Raw genomic sequence first — 10,706 nt, 5'->3', positions numbered from 1 at the left:
TTGATTAAACAGCACAACATAATTTTTACTTTCAATTGCAAAGAACAAAAATAAATTTGAGACCAACCAGCAGTGATATGTAAACAAAGCATGAACAAGGGAGATAGGGAAAATATTGCTAATTGGCTTTCAACTTATCATGTCTACTAACAAAAGCTGACGGTGAACATTGTCGTCTTAATCTTGCTGAAATGAAGTTATTCTGATGAACGAGGGTCTTTCAAAAAGTTCTACCTCCATAATCACATCTCTGTTATCTACATATATCTACGATTTTTGATTGTTTAGATATGTTGGTAAAAGTAAATGCAGATTTGGTAAGACGGACTCGGTTAAAAACTGAAGCCAAAAGTTTAGTAAGCTTCATATTTTAGCTTGGATAATCTCACTAAAAATGTTTCTAAGATGCGGTTGTTTAATTGCTTTACTCAGGATAAATATCTTGTCCCGATTTGAGCTCTCTGACACGCCTTGTGATTTCAAAACAAAATAAGAAATGCTTTATATGTGAAGAAAACATCGAAGGGTTCAACAGACACACAAATGGTAGTGAAATTTGCCAGATTTCGACTAGATCACGTTTGGGGTAATTCTTAATTACGTCCGTATTTTAAGCTATATTATGTGCATCTTGATGTGAAAATAAGATGAACAGTTTTTTAGACCGTTTCCGACATACCAAATCTGTATCCGCTTTAACCAACACAACTTAACAACCAAAAATCATATTTTAATCAAATAACTTTTATTTTGTAGCTAAGACTTACGAGTATAAACATGGGTAATTAATATCCTGGCACGTAAGATAACAGAGATGTGACGGTGGAGGTGGCATTTTTGAATGACCCTCGTATATCTGAGTTGCATTATATTATGAATTTATGTTTGAATATTTGTGATTACCTGATTAGCTAGATTTTCTCAATAGCTCGTTTTCATTTACCAAACAGTTTGTAAATGAGTAATAACATAGATGTTTCAGAGCTTTTCAGAATTATTTTTAAACATATTTCATGGATTTAAATGCTATACGTATGTTACTAACAAACCAATTTCGTGCATGAATGCAATAATGTGTTTGGGAAATAAATTATTGAATCTGTATTCTCTAAACTGCACAATGCAAACAATAGGTTTGCAATAGTGAGTGATCCAGTCAGCAAATGTGTCCAGATTGGTTAATTACACTCGTTGAATAAGTTCATCAAGACTGATATAATTAAATTAAAATATCAGATTTTTAATGACGTTTTAAACGTTTAATCTGTGTGGAAGATTTCAGCAATGTGCCGATACAGCCAATTTCGTGCATGAATGCAATAATGTGTTTGTGGAATATATTATGTCATAAATTGGAAAAGGGTCAAAGTCGTCGACAAAGACTCATGTAAACAAACGCGATGGATCAGAGAAGCAGCGTGGATCAGACAGCGGAGGGATAACGTTATCAATCGCGATGAAGGAACTTATTCTTTGAGTCATGTGTACGATCAGCTTCTGCAAACAACTACACACCCTGGGAATGAGAGTAGGAGGACCAGGTGTGGTGCAGTGGCTATATCGGCGAATAACTGATGTAATCTTCCGCACGGAAAATTAAACGGCTAAAAATTATGGACTTGTACAACACAATCTGATATCTAATTTGTAAATTACAGTTAACACCAGAGATATGAGTCACTTAAGCTGAATTTATACTCCATCGCTGTGCGACGAGCGATTTGTATTTGACCAATGAGGTGCCACGCTCTTCCCAACGCAGCAAAAAGCGCTCTACCTCATTAAAAGCGCTCTACCTCGTTAAAACCCAATCGCTATCGCTCAGCGATGTAGTATAAATTCAACTTTAGTCTCACATCCTGATTACCAATAATAAGCTTGAAATATACAATTTTAAGAAATTACTTTGATTTCAAATATTGATGATAACAGTGCACTAGACAAAACAAGATTCGAAATATGTAACATCATGGCTAAAAAATAATAACCCTGAATAAAAATTACCACTCCTTTCCCCTATTGTCACTATGATTAATAATAAGCATTTATGACTATACCAGATATCCAGATGACTCTCAAATTAACCGGGCAAACCAATTTTAATCAATCAGTTCACGCACTCATTATTGATCTAAGATACGCCAATATCAATATGGTTATTAAAGGACTCAGTTCTTTAGCCCTATATGCTTTAAAAGGTGGTACTACATCCCTGATAAATTTTGTGACTAATTTTGCATTGTTCTCAAAACATAACTACACACTGGTAACAAAAGTTATGTATATTATAGGGGCAAGGAATCCAATTACTTAAATTTCACTGATTCAAGACAAGTGATTCCTTATATATGTTAAGAAATGAGGTACATTCTAGTGGTACCTCTTTTCTTATCATAAATAACGTACCGCTAGTCTTGAGTCACTGAAACTCCAGTGTAGTAACTGGATTCCTTGCCCCTATAATATACATAACTTTTGTTACCAGTGTGTTATTATTTTTTTGAGAAAAATGCAAAAATAGTCTCAAATTTATCAAGGGGTGTAGTACCCCCTTAAAGCCATAATTTGTATGATGTCGATCAAATTTAATTTTGTTATTCTTTGCCAAAATTATTACATAGTGTTAGTAACAACTGTCAAGGTGCCGAAATAATAAGGTAAAATGAAAGAACACCATGCACCACCAAGCCGCTTATAACTGTATTAGAGCTCTATGGGGGAAATGGCAAAAAAAAACCCGGGGATTTTTTAACCTATTAAATTTAACTGTGTAGACTCTCATTCATCTGGGTATGTTGAAATTAAGATTTAATTTAAATCTGGTCAACCAGACATACCTATTTCTGACGGACGAACCGACGCGTCGACTGAAACCTTCATTCTTCAACTGGGTTGTGATGCAAATGACCTTGAGTACCGGACACTTCCGATATAGATGACAGGTGAAGGTGTCAGTCGCAACGTCGCGACGCGTCGGTTCGTCCGTCAAAAATAGGTATGTCTGGTTGACCAGATTTATTTAAAAATTTACTAATTTTTTTAGTAAATTAAATCTTAATCTTAAATTTAACAGTAATTAAAGCACTTCGGGCTTAGTCTTTCAGGGTATTTTTAAAAGTACCCCCATTGGGTATCACAATCGTGCAAAAAATAGAAATTCACAAGGGCGTCCTTGTGAGCAAATCACACATTATTAATATGCATTTACAGAATGACCTCTTACTTCACAACTCAAGTTCAATTTTTAAGCCGTGATTCATGCATGAAGGTCAATAAAACTTGGCCATTTGAAATGAGAGCATTTCGGTTCATTGTGACAAAGAATGGGACACAATGTCATTTCACCTAGTTTTAGTAGTCAATTCAAAATTACCCATTTACGCGAGATGCTCGTAATTAAATCACCTTCCTAATTAACCTTAACACTTTGCTTGCATAACACATTTAAAACTATTCTTTAGCAAAAACATTTCATTCCCAATAATTGCTAAACATCGGGCTTAAACATAGGTTTGGCAATGTTTGGTATTTGGCAATGTTTTCATCTAGTTTATTTTCCTTATTATATTTCATTTAGACAATAACATTAAAACATATCTGTCGTCTGCGCAAAAAGGTTAATATTTTGCACTTTACTGAATCCATTAGCAATTGTTCGAAATAATTTAATTGTTTGCTTCGTGTAAGAAAGATGTCCTCCGTACACAGCCCCGAGGTTCCATGCCCTTTTTGTATGTATTCTGTAATATAAGTTTTTTGTTGTTTTTTTCAGTTCAATTAGACCCTATACATTGGTTCGCCTCAAGTTCGGTAGTGACGTAGGTGCGTATTATTTTGCTGGTAGCAGTATCAAATCACGCGCGTAAAGTTAATTGCACAGAGCGTACACGCACACGTACAAGGACGTTTTGTCGGCATGCTTACAACGCAACACCAAAAAACCATTGACACCCCTACCGAACTTGAGGTGAACTAAATAATAGTATGTGTATCATATAGATCTTGCAGTCAAGTCAGGAATTGAACCAAGGGCTTTATGTATCAACTAAGCCATCATCACCATCTTATCACAAACTGGGTTAATTAATGTCCCTGACATTATCGAGTCAGGTGAACGAGTGTGTAGTGGTAAAAATAGAATGCCACTTTAATTTCTACATCTACCCAGCAAACACGAAACAGGTTATAGGCTATTCTGAGTTTTGATTTCGGTAAAAACCTTTTAATAATATTAGATGTCGGGTCATGGAAACGTTTTAAAACGTTTTGTATGAAAACACACTACAACAATACACTACAAAATGTTTTCAAAATCTTATTGTAACATATTTTTGGCAAACAGTTTTTGCCAAATATGTTGTCAACACCTAAATAATATTATGTTAGAATATTTGCAAAAAACGTTTTTGAATGTTTATAATTATTTGCAGTTTTTGAACCCTTTATTATAACCTTTATATAACCTGACATTTAAACGTTTTTTTGGCAAACTTTTTCTAACCGTTTGCGAATGATGTCGAAAACGTTTTGTGCTTGCTGGGTACAGACCAATCCAATGTATGCAGTCACATATCGCCTATTTTTTATTATAGTTATAGTTTGAAGAGAAGTTTATATAAGTTATTACAATCAATGTTGTGGCAACTACATCATATCAAAACGATTTTAGGCTACTGTACATGGTCAATTGATCGATATACATCGATCTCATTAATTTTGCGGCTGTTTTTGGCCGTTGATATATAGGCGACATACGATAAAAAAGATCATAATTATTTTTACTCTTTGTCAAAATAACTGAAACAAGACAGAAAGAATGTTACTTCCGATTTTTTCCTGGTAAAATTGAGCAAACATTGTAAAAGAAAACAAAACAATACACGAATATGACTAACTATAAAGAAAACAAAAAGTAATCCACGTGACTCTACCAAAATTGCAGACACTCAAGACTATAATTGTTTAGTGGGCTATGATTTTGATGAAAACACGCAAATAGAACGTATAGCTGCAAGTGAACCACAGTGTCATCGCCCCGATATCTTCATGGCAGAAATCGCCATGGTAGGTTGAATCCACAGCCACCCATGGCCATTTTGTTCCGACCTTTGAGACGAGGGACATCTGACTAAGGCTACTGACAATAGCCTGGTAATTGACCTCTATGTGTGTGAGTGAGCATGTATACGCCATTGATAAGGTCAATGGTCATATGCTTTTAGACTGCTTGCACGAGTGAGTGCAGCTAGCCTACGTTGCGCTATAGTTCGGCACATATAAAATCAGAATATTTTTGTCAATTTTTGAGTTCAAGACGCACGCTTCTTTCTCAAGACGCTAGCTAACGACTATCATATCCGTTGAACATATATATTTAAGTGCAAGGAACCAAATCTGGCTTCTTTAGACTAAATCAATTACGGGAGATATTCATCATTTTCTATCCCGCTATCCAAAGATAATCGTCTGAATATCAAATCGTGCATAGCACATTCACGTGTATCGATCCCGGGTATTCATTTCAGTGTCTCTGCTGTACCAAGTAATTATTAGCCAGGCGATGTGGGTGTGTGAACCATAATTATTCAGAAATACATCATCATTTTACGACATCGCTCTCTTTAAATTATATACTTTTATTAAACCAAATTTTAAGTGTTTTTGCAGCGGCGTTAAGTATCTTCATCAATCAATTTACATTCTGTGCGTCACATACGCACGGTCAATTGAAACTTTTCACACGCAGTCTTTAAATCCTCTATCAAGATATTAAGATATTTTTGTATTTTTATTATTTTCTTCTTTTACAAATTATTACAGTAAGTATAACTGCGCAACAAAAAAAGTCAAGAAATTCAAGGACATCTAGAGGCAGTAATATCAAATCTCTCTTGTCTGTCAAATTAAAATAGTAGGCATGTGTTCACCCGTTGATATGAAATCCATAAAAAAGAATCTATATATTGTGAAGATGTGGAGTTATTAGCATGGTATCATATTTACAACACAATAGACATGTTACTATGACAACCCATGAATTCAAATAAATGAGATATCACTCGCCTGTCTGCAGCAGCACTCGGATGATATACATCTCTCCTGTAGTTCCACCTCGACAGTATGCTTTGACTATATTTATAAATACGCATGTGACCACTTCAGCGCTGCCATAACGGCTTGAAGACAGTAAGTCTCGTCGAAGTGACCTTCTACATAGGGGGTGGTCTTCCTGTACATTTAAATGAAAAGGCGGTAAACAACGCGAGACTGTGCAGCGAAATTGTCTATTTTGTTCAACTTGTGTGATTATATTGCACGAAAAAATAGAAAGGGGGAGCAAGAGGGAGAGATGGTGGTGTGCGTGTGGGGTGTGGGGGTGGGGTTGGGGGGTTGGGTAGGAGAGTGAGAAAGAGAAACATAGGAGAGAGAGTGGATCATAGAAGAGGGAAGGGAAGGAAGGGCATGGGAGAGCTCGAGAGGGGAGTGGAGTAGGGTGTAGGGGAGAGAAGAGGTCAGTGTAGGGGAGAGGCGAGGGAGAGAAGAAGGAGACACTGGGAGAGTAGGAGAGGGAATAGGGGAAGAGATAATATATAGGTGAGAGGATAGGGGAGCCTAGGTGAGATGTGTTTTGCTTTCCGGGGACAAGAAACTAATTTATTATTTATTATTTTTATGTCGCTTTAATATTGCAACATAACACAAAGGCGCATATGAAGCCGATAATATGCTTAGCACAATCATGACAATAGGCTATTATATACTTATATAGAACTATACACTAGTGTGTGTCTTTCCTACAATAATTTTAAATGTATTACTATAATGCTGGGCGACAAGCGTTTGATATTTGACCAATGAGGTAGCGGCGCTTCTCCTAACGCAACAAAAAGCGCTCTACCTTATTGGCTATCGCTCAGTGATATGGTATAAATTTAGCTTTCGGTGTTATGGTTGCAGACAAAATCTGCTCCTGTTTTTAATCCCTTGGTTTCTGAACAAAAAGAGCTTGAAAGGGAATGTAGCAATCTGGAATCTTACTTGGGATTTTAGATCACCCTGCCTTTATTTCTTACTCGATTTCAACGAATGAGGTTTCAACGAATTATGACATACCGGTCTTTGTTAGGATATGGGTGAAAATAACCGGTTCTTTAACACGGCTGTGATCATTTATTAGTTTTCAAACAAAACATCATGTACAACCCAATTTTAGGCTTAAACAGCTAAAAGCGATATCATGCTAATGCTTTTGAGTCATTTTACCTTTAAAATTTACAAAATTATACACATTTAAAAAAAATTTAGGATGTAGAATGTATCTATTTATGACAAAATTGGTGGCGCTATTAAGTTACTGAAAATTACTCTTTCAATCATTTAATACAAACAATTTCTTTTATGTTTTGATGAAATATGTTTATACAATTTCTTTGCTGCTTGTTTCACATATTCCATCTGTTTTAAAGGCAGTATTGATCACCTACCCCTTGCAAATTAAGAAATATGATTTAGGTTAAATAGCGCCATCTATAGTTTTCATTTAGTTAATAATGAAGCCAATTCTATACATCAAACAACCGTGTTAATTCTTTTGCTGTCTGTATATGAATAATACTAGTAAATTTGATAGCATCCAAACTTTTTCACTATAATACGGGATATTAACTTTTATGTATTTTTCAATACAAAATTTGCAATTTATAATGGTCTGTGTCCTTGATACAATATCAGCCCGCAAACACAAAGTACGAAGTTCAGATTTATCAATCAAATAAATATTGGCAGTACGTATCTTTCATTGATGGTCGCTAGCATACACATTATTTTCATTATAAAGCAAAATAAATGGCATGCCAACTAGTCAGCCTGCCCTGTGGTTTGGTAGTCCCATTTATTTAAATGTGCATCAAGAAGCCCACACGAAGCCATCATTTTAAAACCTGTGGCGTTTTTAACGAATCAGTCCAGATCAATCAGTCTATGCATGTGTTTGAGTCCATTGCTTCGTAGCCTATGTGTCTTAAAGCAATGGCAGTCGACCAGAATTGAAGTTAACCTGACGGCAATGAGTATTAAATAATCATGGATAACGATGAAGTGAGTATATCTATAACCTACCTACCTACATGTACCTACTTACTAGTACCTACCAACCCCTGAACTCAATGTTGTTGGGTTTCCTAGCAATCAATCACTATTAACCAACCAACCAACCAACCAATCCACATACCCATGCACCACTATAGTAGACAATGGTAGAATTGCGTGAGTCATCTGATTGGACGACACCGGAACTGATGAGGGGGGACTGGGCCTGATCTGATTCTCATTGAGAGAGGGCATAATGTGACTTTTGAATTTTGTCCATGTACTTTGTTGGGGGACACCAACAAATTACATCACTCCACTGACACACCACCCAGCAACTAAACAACCAACCAACCAATTCTGTCAATCAACCCAATGCCAATCATGCACTACAACAAGTTCACAACTCTTTATTTTCAGCGCATGATGGTGTTATTTCTACTGTCAATGTTTGCTTTCGTTCTCTACGTTGGCCTATACAGGACATTGACAAGGCATGAGTGAGTTGAACATTTTGAATTATAAGATTTATTTTGTTAATAGTCACGTAGTCGTCGCAATCATTATCATTATCATTATCATTATCATCATCATCATCATCATTATCATCATCATCATCATAATCATCATCATCATCATTATCATTATCATTATCATTATCATCATCATCATCATCATCATCATTATCATTATCATCATCATCATCATCATCATCATCATCATCATCATCATCATCATCATCATTATCAATATCATTATCATTATCATCATCATCATCATCATCATCATCATCATCATCATCATCATCATCACTAACATCAAAGCATTGTTAAGATTAAAGAACTTTATTTCCATGATTGCTCTTTTTAATTTTATAACTTTAATATAAAACAGTTCAAATATCAGCCATCTGAAACGAAAAACCAATATAAAACGATATTAAATGTTTCAATATCAGACCAAAGTATTATAGCTGGAATAGTTTATTTTGCATAAGATTACTCGCTGACTATTGTAATTTTCCCCTTAAAAGTAACATCGACTTATTTTACTCGTCTCTTTCAGGAATTTAAGCTCAGCTTCTCAGCATTTTCATCCTCTGCCGTTTGATTCCCATTTTAATGCTGCAAATTCATCTTTGTCAGAAACCAAATCTTCTTCACTGCCGTCTCGGCCAAGATCTACCTCCGTCGAGAATTTCTGACGTGGTTTTGAGAAGCCAAACAAAAGATACCCGGCAAATATCTTATATCTTGTTGATATTTCATCCAAACAAGGAGTGTGGAAGAACGACCATACAAGTTTTGAACAGAAACAAACACCATCTACCAACGATCACACATGGTTCAGTGATCAACGACCACACAGGGTTCTGAAAACTACCTCTCACCTCGATTCCCCACTTCATAACCATTTCAAAATATGCGACAACAGTGGGATATATAATAGCCATCATAGTACGAGACAGGTTTGACCTAAAAAAGTGTGACGTCATGAAATGAAATGTGCCAGCTTTGAGAGAATGGACTGTAAACACTCTCAATGCAGAACGTATATTGTTGTTGTTATCAGAAAAAAAACTCTGAATCAAATTTACAAATTTAATGGTTTTTAAACATATGGAAAAAATCAGGCCGCTTCTTCATTATATAAATTGTGATATTACAATTCAAAGGTATACCAACATCATGAGAAATATTTGGACTAAAAAATAAAAAAATATTTTAGATCAATATGTTACCGTAAGAGCTTAGAATTTGAGCGTGATCAATATTGTATTTATTACGCAAATTAACCATTTAAATGGGCCGATAGCTAACCTTTTGTTGTCCATTGAAGGTCGCGCATTTATACATGTGTTATGGCTCATGTGTTATGTACTACTCGTGAAAATAGGGGAACGGCGGGTAATCCCGAACGCGGGGTAATCCCTAACGGTGCTGTTGTAGCTAACCTGAGAAAGGTGACGCTCTCACACTACACTGCAGCAAAGGTTACTAAAGATACATTCACAGAATACACATTTGGGTCAAGAGGTTGGGGCTCTTCACAAAAAAATATCAAAAACGAAATAGCCACTTTTGGCTTTTGATCATCGGTTTTCGGATGCGCAGGAAATATTGTAGTGATGAAGAGGGTTGGATTGTACAATTAATAAGACATTAGGCTTAATGATATGACGTGACCCTATCGTATTGATATTAATAGCTTATCAGTACAAGTAAGAAAAAGTAGTACATGAACATGATGAGTGGTGGGGTAATCCCGAACGGCTATAGAAAACAGTAATGATACCGTGTGCGTGGTAATCGCGAACGGCCGTCATGAGTGTGATGTTTTTCATCTGCATTGATCTACAGAGCTATATGTATCATGAGCTGGATATGAACTAATCTTTCACCGAGGTTCTAGAATTAAATTAAAGGTTATAATCAAAAATTCAATTCTTTTTAACACTCCAAATTAATTCTTCAATGAGCTTTCCAGTACCGTACGGGATTACCCCCAGATCGCGGGGTAATCCCGAACGACGCCATTGTCTTTGTTTCATCATATCTAATTAATTATTAAAGGTTTAGTTAATGAGAACGTGCTTATAATTAAAGTATTACCCACTC

Source organism: Amphiura filiformis, chromosome 16, assembly GCF_039555335.1.
Source record: "Amphiura filiformis chromosome 16, Afil_fr2py, whole genome shotgun sequence".
Lineage (NCBI taxonomy): Eukaryota > Metazoa > Echinodermata > Ophiuroidea > Amphilepidida > Amphiuridae > Amphiura > Amphiura filiformis.
The sequence above is the reverse complement of the archived record's forward strand: the minus strand, read 5'-3'. Positions refer to the sequence as shown.